Source organism: Chaetura pelagica, unplaced genomic scaffold, assembly GCF_000747805.2.
Source record: "Chaetura pelagica isolate M959 unplaced genomic scaffold, ChaPel_1.0 scaffold438, whole genome shotgun sequence".
NCBI classification, from domain to species: Eukaryota; Metazoa; Chordata; class Aves; order Apodiformes; family Apodidae; genus Chaetura; species Chaetura pelagica.
This window is the reverse complement of record NW_009954113.1, coordinates 899,982-910,819: the sequence shown is the minus strand read 5'-3', so window position 1 is coordinate 910,819 and position 10,838 is coordinate 899,982. Positions and strand designations below refer to the sequence as shown.

Below are 10,838 nucleotides of genomic sequence, written 5' to 3'. Positions count from 1 at the left end.
CAGTGGCCATCTCCCCCTCTGCTTCCAAATCTGCTCCTCAGACGTGGCCCTGTCGGGCGCTGCTGGGAAGCCCTTCCAGCCACCTTGTCCCGCTCTGACCCGCCAGGGTAGAACCGCCACATGTTTAGCTCAGAGGGTTACTGTGCTGCCTTGTTGTCTGTCTGTTATCCCACGGGTCTGTTGGGTTTTCTCCTCCCTTTTTCTGAAGCTGAACACCTCTCTTCTTTTTGTTAGTTTTTGTTTGGATTTTTTTGTGGGTTTGGGTTGATGTCCCAGCCAGGCAGCACAGCACCCTGGGGGACCCCTCCGAGCGGGCGTTTTGGGAAGCAGCTGGAGATGCTGTGAGTGACTGTCTCTTCTCTTCCTCTCCCCAAGCTGATGACCAAGCACCCTGCCAAGCGCCTGGGCTGCGGCCCCGAGGGGGAGCGGGACATCAAGGAACACGCCTTCTTCCGCTACATCGACTGGGACAAGCTGGAGCGCAAGGAGATCCAACCTCCCTTCAAGCCAAAGGCTGTAAGTGCGGCCGCCCCAGCCGCGTCCCTCCTGCTCCCCCGCGCACCAGGTCCCTCTCGCAGCGTCTCCCCATCACGCGTGCAGTTGCTGCCAGTGCTGCCTTCAGCCTGGAGGGGCCATTTCACCCTCTGCTTCCAAATCTGCTCCTCAGACGTGGCCCTGTCGGGCGCTGCTGGGAAGCCCTTCCAGCCACCTTGTCCCGCTCTGACCCGCCAGGGTAGAACCGCCACATGTTTAGCTCAGAGGGTTACTGTGCTGCCTTGTTGTCTGTCTGTTATCCCACGGGTCTGTTGGGTTTTCTCCTCCCTTTTTCTGAAGCTGAACACCTCTCTTCTTTTTGTTAGTTTTTGTTTGGATTTTTTTGTGGGTTTGTTTTTTTTTAAACTAAACTCTCTCTCAACCCCCAGCTCAGCACCGCGGGCTGTTCCGGGGGCACGGGAGCTTTGTTGCACTCCACAGTTTCTTTCCAAGGTGAAGCAGTGGAAGGCTTGGAAAAACTCTCCTTACAGGATAAAAACAGCAGGAGTCCCTCTGGTGCAGGGTGCTGGCTCCTGTAGCTCTCCTCCCTCTAAATGCCTCTCTGCTCTAGCAGCCTTTTCCCTCCTCCTGCTCCTTCCTGGGCTGATCAAATATGAATGATTTGCCCTGTTCTCCCGTGGATCTCAGAAATGTGGGACACAGGTTGCTGGTGAGCAGCGGATGATGCAGCAGCAGAGATGGGAATTGCTGCCTGGTTTCCTTCCCCTTGGAAGGAATGGGTTCCTCAAGCCACGAGACCACGTAGGAAGGGCATTACTGGGAAGGTGTTAACCTTGATACAACAGTGCAAAAGACTTTGGGGCTGTTTGTGCACACCAGGAGTTGTTGGTGAAGGGTTGATTGGACCTTTGTGCTGAGGGTGCTGAGAGACGTGGGTGGGCTGAGAGCTCTGGGCATGTGTGGGCTAGGCTGGGGCTGGGACTGGCTCTGCCAGAGCCCATCTCTCCTCAGTCCATAACTCCAGCTGTTTCCCACCTGGGTGTTCCCTCGCTGCTGGAGCTGTTGCTGTGCCCCTCCTCTGCGCTTTCTTCTTGAGCAGCCCCCCATGGTGCTCTGGGCCTTGGCTTGTGCTTTGCTGTTTTACAGTCAGAAACAACAGAATTCTGTCAAAAGTGCTTCTTGCTGGTCTTATGTTTTTAAAATGCACATTTTTTGTCCTGCTTTTTAAATGCTGTTTCCTTGAAAATCCTCGTGCTGCCAGACCTCAGGAGGGGCCCTCGAGCTGCCGCCGCCGTCTCACCTGGCGGCTGGCGCTGGGGAACGTTCTCCGTTTGATAAAACAGGAAGATTAGTAGAAGGTAGGCACAGGAGATTTAGGATTTAGGTGGGATTAAGGCAACTCAGGTGCCTGCTGATAGCTGATATTTCAGCGGCAGTGCATCTGTGCTGGGAAAGGCTGCTCCTCTCCTGCCAGCTGCAAGCGCACATCAGAGCAGCACAGAAATGGGAATCCAGCTCTGGGCACCTTCACTGCGTGCTGGGCTGGGTCACCAGGAAAGACATTGCTTATAGCTTCCACCTTCAGCCCTGCACACAGGGCTGGAGTGCTTGCTGGAGCAGGAATTTGGGCTAGCCCAGGTCTTTACCTTAAGCTTTGGGGTTTTTTAATTTAAAAACAGACAAAAAATTAGCTTCTATAGAGATACAGTCACAGACATTGTCTGTGATCATTCTGTCTCTGAAGAGATTATTCTGTGATTCTATAAAAGAGGCTAGATTTAGACCAGATATAAGGAAGAAATTTTTAATGCTGAGGGTGGTGAGACACTGGCCCAGGTTGCCCAGAGAGGTGCTGGATGCCCCTGGAAACATTCAAGGCCAAGCTGGATGCAGTCTGGTCTAGTGGAAGATGTCCCTGCTCACTGCAGGGGGGTTGGACTAGATGACCTTCAAAGGTCCCTTCCAACCCATTCTGTTATTCTCTGATTGTCTGCAAGCCAAAGTTTCAAAATACAGAATAAGACATGGGTGTGGGCTTGGTGCCTGCCCATAGATGCCCATGACCTTCCCATGCTCCAGCCTGGCCTTGTGCCTGAGCCCCCTGAGCACAGGTCAGGGCTGAGCAGAGCCCCAATCATCTTTAGCTTCATGTGCACAAATTCTGCTTATCAGAAGGTGTGGATAATCCACATTTGCCCACTGCTCAGGCACAAAACCCTGCTCCTGTGGGTGCTGTGGTGGTCCTGCTCCCCAGCAGCCGGGGGGACCCCTCACATCCTGCCCCTGCTCCCTCCCAGGGGGGCAGCTCCCGCCGGCCTCTGCGCAAGCAGCTCTGCTGGTGTTCTCTTCTGCAGCACCCATCCATTTCTGGCCACATCTCTGTGGTTTTGTAACTGCTCTGCAGGCAGTGAGTGAGGCCTCTCCCTGCCTTCCCAGCAGCTGCTGCCAGGAAGGGCTCCCCAGAAACCAGCATCATTGTACCCTGCAGGAAAATGGACCCTTCAGCCATGTCTGTCTCGGGTGTTACACACCCAGAGCTGGAAATACATTCCCAAGAGCTTATGTGTTGCTTTGTGCTTGATTAACCTTTATCAGCGAGACAGCAACAAGACAGATCAGGGTCTGGGCTGTCTTTGGTGTGCAGAAACTCGTCGGGTTTGACATGGGGCTGTGCTTGGCTGCTCCGTGCTTTGGCTTGTGCATAACAATTCCTTTTGTGGGTCTGCATTTACCCCGGGGAGTGTATTTACACTTGCCTGCTTTCTCTGTCTCTCATTGAGATAATTATTGTTTTGGGTATCTAATTACTCCTTTACTCTACATAAAGCCTAGTGATTTGAAAAGTCTCCTCATTTTGAAAAGCATTGAAATCACGTGGCAGAGCACAGGCTTGCTCACAACAGGACAGTGGTTTAATAAAATTGCTTTTAATCTAATAATTTTAATTGCATAAATTAATTTTCCTCTTACTGTTTTGAATTAATGAACATTGAAATGACCTGGCTTCATAAAAAAGCTCCGGTTTCTCTGCGTGTGCTTTTTTGTAGCCTTATTTTCAGTCTTTACGAGGTGAGTTTGGATGTTTGCATGAGTAATTTCCTAATTAGATGAGATTTAAGGCCTGAGGAGGCAGCAGCGGGCAGAGCCTGCCGTGGGGAGGCGGCCACATGTGTTAAGGTTAAACATCTCCTCTTGTAATCAAGTAAGGATTTTCTCTGGTAGCCTCAGGGTCCTGTAAAGACATTGTCTGAGATTCCCCTCTGATTATTCAGCCAATACTTTCAGTATATTGGGCAGAAACTTGGCTTTGTTCATAGGAGAGAGGTGAAAGGCAGGGTCCTGCTTCAGAAGACCCTGGCAGCAAACGCTGCCAGCCTTTGCCTGCAGCAAGGATGAAGGCTGGAGCATCCCAAGCTGGGCTCTGGGATCAAGAGCCAGACACTTATGAACAAAAAGCACCACCGTTCCCCCAACCAGTGTGAAGGGCCCTTGGCATGGCCCCAGGGTCATCCTGCCAGCCAAACTCCCCTAAAGACTGTGCATTTGTTGCCAAAAGTGTGAGAGCTCTGCTCTCAGGGTGGCGAGGAGCCAGGTTCTGACCCTCAGCAGCACCAGGAAGGTCAGACTTGCCCAAGGAGTTGTGGCTGTACCACTGGTTTGGGCCAAAAGGACTAGGAAATGGAGAATGTTCCCAGCTCCCCACTTCTCCCTAGTGCTGGGGCTTTGCTGCAGCACAGCAGCTGTCCTTGGCTTCTTGTGATCTTTGACTGCATCTCAGGGATCAATGGAAAATATTTTATTATGCCTTTTGTCTCTGCTGGAAATCAAGCTGGAAACTGATAAAATAAAAAGGCTATCTTCTAAGCTGACAGTTTTATTTCTGCAGCTTGAAAAAAAAAAACCATTCTGTGCTGGCTATAAATATTAGAGAGGACACGTTGGGGATTTATGTAAGATAAATTCCCACCCTCCTCCTTTCTTCTTTCAGGATGGAGCAGAGTCTGTACATTAATATAGTACCAAAATGAGGCAGATTTTTCACAACGTGGATAGATAAATTTTATATAAATGTAAAAATTCATACAGCATGTCTCCTTTCCTTTAAAGAGGAACTTAATTTCAGAAGCATTAAAGATGATGCTCCTGCAGATAACAAATGTGGGCAGTCCAGAGCATCATGGACCCTTCCTGCTCTCTCTGATCCCCACGTGGGCCAGACCTTGTGTCTGGAGCTCCAGCAGTTGGGCCTTGGCCACTGGAAGAAAATCCACCATGTTCCCCAGATCTGAACAGAAAGTCTGCCAACTTCCCAAGGCTGGGCATGAAATCCTGTGGGTAGATGCAATTTTTAAAATGTTCTATCCACATATTCCTGCCTTATTGCATTATGGTGATAATTATTCCTTGCCAATATACATGTTAAAAACCTATTTGTACTTTCTCTCCCAACAACTGGAAGTGTTTCACAAGGGTTAGTTTTGAAATGTTTATGATGGGGTTGCTTTTGTTTGAATTGTCCTTTCTGAAGACAGCACATTGCTTTATAGCAAAAAGGGATCCAGTGCTGTCAGACCCTTCACATGAGCTGCCTTGCGTGTCTCCACTGAGGGCTTGTGAAGCTAATAGGCAATGACAGGTACATCTTCAGAGCTTTCCCTGTGGATTGGGAGCTGATAGAGTCTGCAGGTGAGCAGCTGAGGAGCAGGTGAGCCCTGCGCTGCAGCACCAATAACCTCCTGCCCCGCAGACTTGCCTGGTAATCCTCCTCATAGATTGTTTTGTCTCAGCACCGAGGGGGAAGATGAGTGACAACGTGGCCCAGAAAAGCCCCTCTCTCTTTGTTTCATGACTTTTGCTTCCAGGCTTTGTGGAACTCCATTTCTGGGAATTTCTTTTCTATGTTGATGTTTCTCTGAAGGATTTCAGGAAGGCGTTTGGCCGGTGCTGATTTGTCAAACACCTGAAACATACTTTGCAAGACTCTAAAGCTGTACTGGTTTTCATGCTCTGGAGCAGCCACCAGCTCTGCCTAGACCAACTGGAGCTGTGGCAGCTCTTTTTGGAATTCCTTTTGGTGGGAATTGTCAGCTGATCTGAAGATAACCTCGCTGTTTGTGTCAGGACATCTCTGAGCCTCGCTGCTGTCCTGCTGCTCTGGACAGGGATATCTGCCTTCCTTCAAGGACTCTGCTGATGTTGTGCCTGGTCTGAGCAGCCCCAGGGGTCTGGGGCCTGGGATGGCCCCTCCTCTGGCCCAAGTCATGGCTGGGATGGTGCTTCCCAAGTGCTCCCAGCCTCAGCAGAGACAGCAGCTGAGACCAGGCATGAGCTGCGGGTGAGCAGCAGTTACAGCTGGAGCAGCTGGAAGGAGAAGGTGACCAGAAGGTCCATGTTTGGCCAGTTCTTCGTGTCATGCTAAGAGCCACCTGCCCCAGAGCTGGGCAGAGCCCAGATAATGTGCTGCTACCCATGGCACTTGGGAATAAGATGCTGGAAGAGAAGATGCAGAGGATTTCCTGGGGATGGGGCCATGCAGCAGGAGGTACAAAAGTTGGGCTTTTTACAGAGTACCAAGGAGCTGTGTGGCTGCCTGCTCACTGGGCTTGTGCCTTCATCCTCCATCGTGGTGATTTGACCTGGGCTCTGTGTTTTCTGGTCCTGGGACCCTTGCCCTTTCTTTGGAGAGGCTGTTTTCCATTTGGGTCTCTGTGCTTGAAATCACAGCTTTCAAAAAGGAATCCCAGGAGGTGCATGAGGCCACCAGTCTGTGGTGGGAGGTGGTTGGGGGCAGCTGGGGCTGGGGCTGCTGCAGCAGCACGATGCTCTTCACAGGCTGCATGAAGGGGCTTCTCAGGCTCATTTTGAGAAGCCCTCATCTTCAGGACCCTCCTGGTTCACTGGTTCACACTGTGTTTGCATGTTTGCTTTAGGGGGGGTTCTTTTGCTTTTTTTTTTTCCTTCCCCCCTAACTCCTTCCCTGGGTGGCATCAACTCATTTCTTGCATCTAAATATTTGAAAAAGAGTGAACCATGTTGCAACCCACCCCACCAAGAGTACCATCTGCTCTGGAGGTTGCCTGGGCTCAGCTGTGGGGCCAGGAGCAGGAGTCGTGTTGACCATGGCAGCCCAGAGCAGATGCAGGAGGGAAAAGCCACCCCTGAGGTCTCTGAGGAGGTTTGAGTGCTGAGTGAGGAACCGTGTGAAGCTCATGGATGCAGTTGGGAGCAGAAGCTTGACAAATCCAGACTAGAAATGGGCTGTAGGTTATGGCATGGCCTGACAGAACAGGAGAGAGGTGCAGCGGTGTGGAAAGATGGGCTCAGAGGCTGCACGGGCTGGTGTTCAGAGTGCAGCTGGAGTTAAATCCACTCACATAGTGCCCGTGGAGCTTTTGTTGGAATGTGGGGGATAAGTGTCTGTCTTGGTGCTACAGGAGCATAGAAGAGCTGCCAAAGGAACGTGCTGTTGGAGGCTGATGGATGGTCATGTTGTTACCCCTGAAACCTCTGTGGCAGAGGAAGGAACTGGGAAATGTTGATGTTTACATGTATTTGTTTAAAATATTTTGTGCAGTCTGACATTCATTAAAAATGTAAATCTGTTTCCTTAGCAAATTAAACACCAGGAAGAATTGTCTCAGCACTTGAAGTGGATGTTCTCTGTGGAGAAGTAGGAGAGGGCTGAGGGACAGAGAGGTGCTGGCTTCAGCATCTCTTCAGAGAGCCAGGAGAGCCCCAGTTGTGTGATGGCTCCAAGAGGAGGCAGAGATCACCAGCTGTTAGAGCAGAGTCCTTCTGTGCAGTTCATCAGGATGTGACATGTGTGATAGGCAGTAATTGAGCACAATTTGTAGCTGCTGCAGTGCCCCAGTATCCACCTGTTATTAGCTGATGCTATTATTATGATATTAAATCATGACTTGCAGCACAGGAAGTTACAGGACCCTTGTTTTGATTGCTAGGAAAATTAAATAAGGCATTTGGCTGGTCTCCCTGCTCCTGAGCTCCCTGCTGGCTGCAGAGGCTGCAGCACAGCCAGATCCTCCACTGCTGCCCAGGGCTCCTGTCCCAGGCAGTGATGGATGCTGACCTGCTCCCACCAGGGCCAGCTGCTCTCCAGCCAAGCTGGTGCTCACCCAGACCCCAGAGCTTTTGGTTTCTTCTCTCATCTGGCTTTGCTGGCTGCAGAGTGCTCTGCCTCCCAACACAGGGGTTGTCCTTAGCTGCCTTCAGGGGTAAAAGGGAAGCACCCTGCTGGGAGCAGGGGTTTGGGGATAGCCACCCTGGCCCAGCTGCAGTGGGGAGCTGCAGGGCTGCCCTGTGGAGAGCCCAGCTGCCACATGGCCAGAAACTGGTGGCCAGGAGCATCCTGGTGCCCCAGTTCCCACTTGCCTTGGCTGAGCAGCACCCCCAGCACCAGTGTGGACCATCAGGGTCTGATGGTCATGTTGGGAAGGGATGGAGCAGCCCTGGAAATTCCCAGGCACAGCTGCCTGCGTTAGGCACCCAGCTAGCAGCACTTCAGGAGAGCTCTGCAGAAGGTGAGAAGCTTCTGAGCAGTCCAGGTGTGGCAAAAAATGCCCTGCTCCCAGGGAAGGAGGGATGGCTGAGCGGGTAGAGTCTTCCAGAAGAAGGCACTGTGTGTGTGGTGTAGCCAGAGAGAAGGCACAGGGTGCAGGCAGGGAGGGACAGCAAGTCATTGCACTCCCACCTCACCCCTCCCTGCAGTTCCTTGCCAGTCCGGGGCTGTGCCACGAGGGGACATCTCTGCCTTGTGACTGACACAGCTCACGTGTGCTTTGCACCTTTTTCTTTTCTGCCCCTGGCTGGGCGGTGAGGCTGGGGCGGGGCCGTGGCTGCAGCCCCTGCTTCTCCCCCCACCCACCACCCCTTCTTTTCTTCCCCTCAGTGTGGCCGCAATGCTGAAAACTTCGACCGGTTTTTCACTCGCCATCCACCCGTCCTAACACCTCCTGACCAGGAAGTCATCAGGAACATTGACCAGTCAGAATTCGAAGGATTTTCCTTTTTTAACTCTGAGTTTTTTAAACCTGAAGCCAAGAGCTAAGTAGCTGTGTAGATCTCACTCCAGCATCTCTGTCATCCAGTCCCAACTGCTGCGGTGGTGACATTGTCCATTGCAAAACTTGCGTTCATGGTTTTTCTTTAGTCCAACTACTAGAGTGACCATATTTCAAAGACAGAAGTGTCTTCACATTACTTGGGGCGTGCCTGAAGGATGGGGTGATGGGCACTAAGTGCTGCCAATGTGCTGTTACGAGACTTTACTTGGAGAAAATGAAAACTCTTTGTTGGCTGACGGACAGCAGGTGGAGAGGTGTGAGCCATGACAATCAGGAGAAATCTCTTCAGCATGTGCTTCAGTTCCCACTCTTCTCTCCTCTTAGTCTTTTAGTATAATCACAACATTTTAATATTTAGCCCTCTTGGTGGCAAGTCAGTGTTTCTCACACAGCCTTGCCCGGGGCTAAGCTGGCACCCGCACAGTGGGGGCTGCAGACTGAGCCACACAACTCCCCCAAAGCTGAGCAGTTGCTCCAGAGAGCTGAGATGCCAATTCTGGCTCCTTCTCAGCTCTGTCCTGCCCAGGGATGCCACTACAGGAGCCCTCCCCACAGTGGACCCCTGCCTACATGGCTGTGGCAGGCACAGCTCTCTGCGCGGGGGAGAAGTGGCTGGGGAAGCCAGATCTGCTTGCAAAGATTTCTCCTGATTGTGCAGTTTCTAAGTAGCGTTTTGTAAATCAAAAGAAACGTATCCAGTTGTAAATGGGGAATTTGAAAGTGCTGTTGCAGGTGCTTTTGAATCCATGGTCACCCTAGTAAATGCCACAGAACATCGGTTCTCCTAGCAAAACCTTTTCTTTCTTTCTCAAATGCCAAAGCAGCTGATGAAGTTTGTTACCTGCGCTTTAAATGTGTCAAATAATGGTATTAACACCAATGGGATGCTGTTTAACTTTGAACAGTATTGTGAATCCTGATATGAAGCTTGTAAAGAAACTTGTTCCAACTAATAATCCTACTTTAAAAAAAATGCCGCTAGATATTTAAATGGCCTAAGTTTTGTTTCTGGCATCAAAGAAAACAAATCAGGAAGAATGAATTTCTCTCAAAACAATAACAATCATGCAGCTTCCTTTTATGCTGTTCTGCCGATGTTCGTGGGCTGTCCCTGTATCTGCTTTCAGTTGTAATGTGCCAATTTTATTTTATTTTTTTCCCAATACTGATTATAAAATAAAAAGTGAGAAATAATGTCAAAGAAACCTGCATGTGTTTGGCAATGATGAGTTTCTACAGCTCTGGGCCCAGAGGTGCCAGGAGTGCTGAGAGTTGGGGCTGCACCAGCTTGGAGATGTTCAGGAGAGCAAAGCAGGCAGCAGTGCAGGCAACAGCCCACACCAAGACGTAGCTGTGGCCTCTTCATCCTCTGCAGCATTTGCCCCCAGACCGAGGTAACAGGACCTTCCAGTGTGGAAGCAGCTGGAACCGTCTTCCCAGCAGGGAGCGAACACCAGCATCTCTCTGCATCAGCCTGTGCTGCTCCAGGGCGGACGAGGAAAGGAGCTTCTCTCCCACATCCCTTGGAGGATGGACAGTTCAGGGCGTCAGGGCGGTGTTCCGAGGCGAGCAGAGCCCCAGTGCCTGGGGATCTCCTCAAGCATCCTGCACGGGAAGGACTGCGGGATGCACTCCCCGTCTCTGGAGGCTGCAGGGGGAAGACGCCGCGTGTGCCGGTGACTCAGCGCCCTGCTGAAAGCAATGGGCAGTTTCAGCTACAGAAGGATCACACGTGCCTGTTGACCTCCCTTCTGAGCGCGTGCAGAATCTCCCTTCTCTGCTTGGAAATCGTTAGCTTTTTGCTGGAGAAGTTTTTTGCCTTGGATTGCCTCTGCCTTCCCCTCTCTCTGTTTACCAGGTGCACGTTCCCTGCCTGCTCCCAGGCTATTCGTCATCTTTGACAGAGGCCAAATTGCCACCAATTTCAGACAAAATCAAGGTAAGGAATCAGCAAACCCCCCTTGGCCACACTCCACCTGGAGCACCCCCAGTGCTGCCTTCTCCTGCCCAGCCCCAGAGGGGGGAGCTGCCGAAGGACGCTGTGCAGGGGTGGGTGGGCTTTCCTGAGCCCCTCCAGGCACGTTACAGCCTTTGCCAGAGCTTTCTGCAGCTGAAAAGCAGCAGGAGGTTTTGCTGATCAGGCTGAGCACTTGTCATCTCTGGTGCCATCTGCAGAGGCCACTCCAAAGGGCTGGGAACTGTGGTGGTAATTTACACCAGCAGAAAATGTGGACATTTCATTCCTCTTTGCAGCACCCT

The 10,838-nt window shown here is 51.4% G+C and overlaps 1 protein-coding gene across 1 annotated transcript in view; it reads left to right on the top strand.

Moving 5' to 3' along the window:
• The window catches only part of PRKCB (protein kinase C, beta), a 56,301-nt gene that overhangs the window by 43,181 nt on the left and 2,282 nt on the right, over positions 1-10,838 (top strand).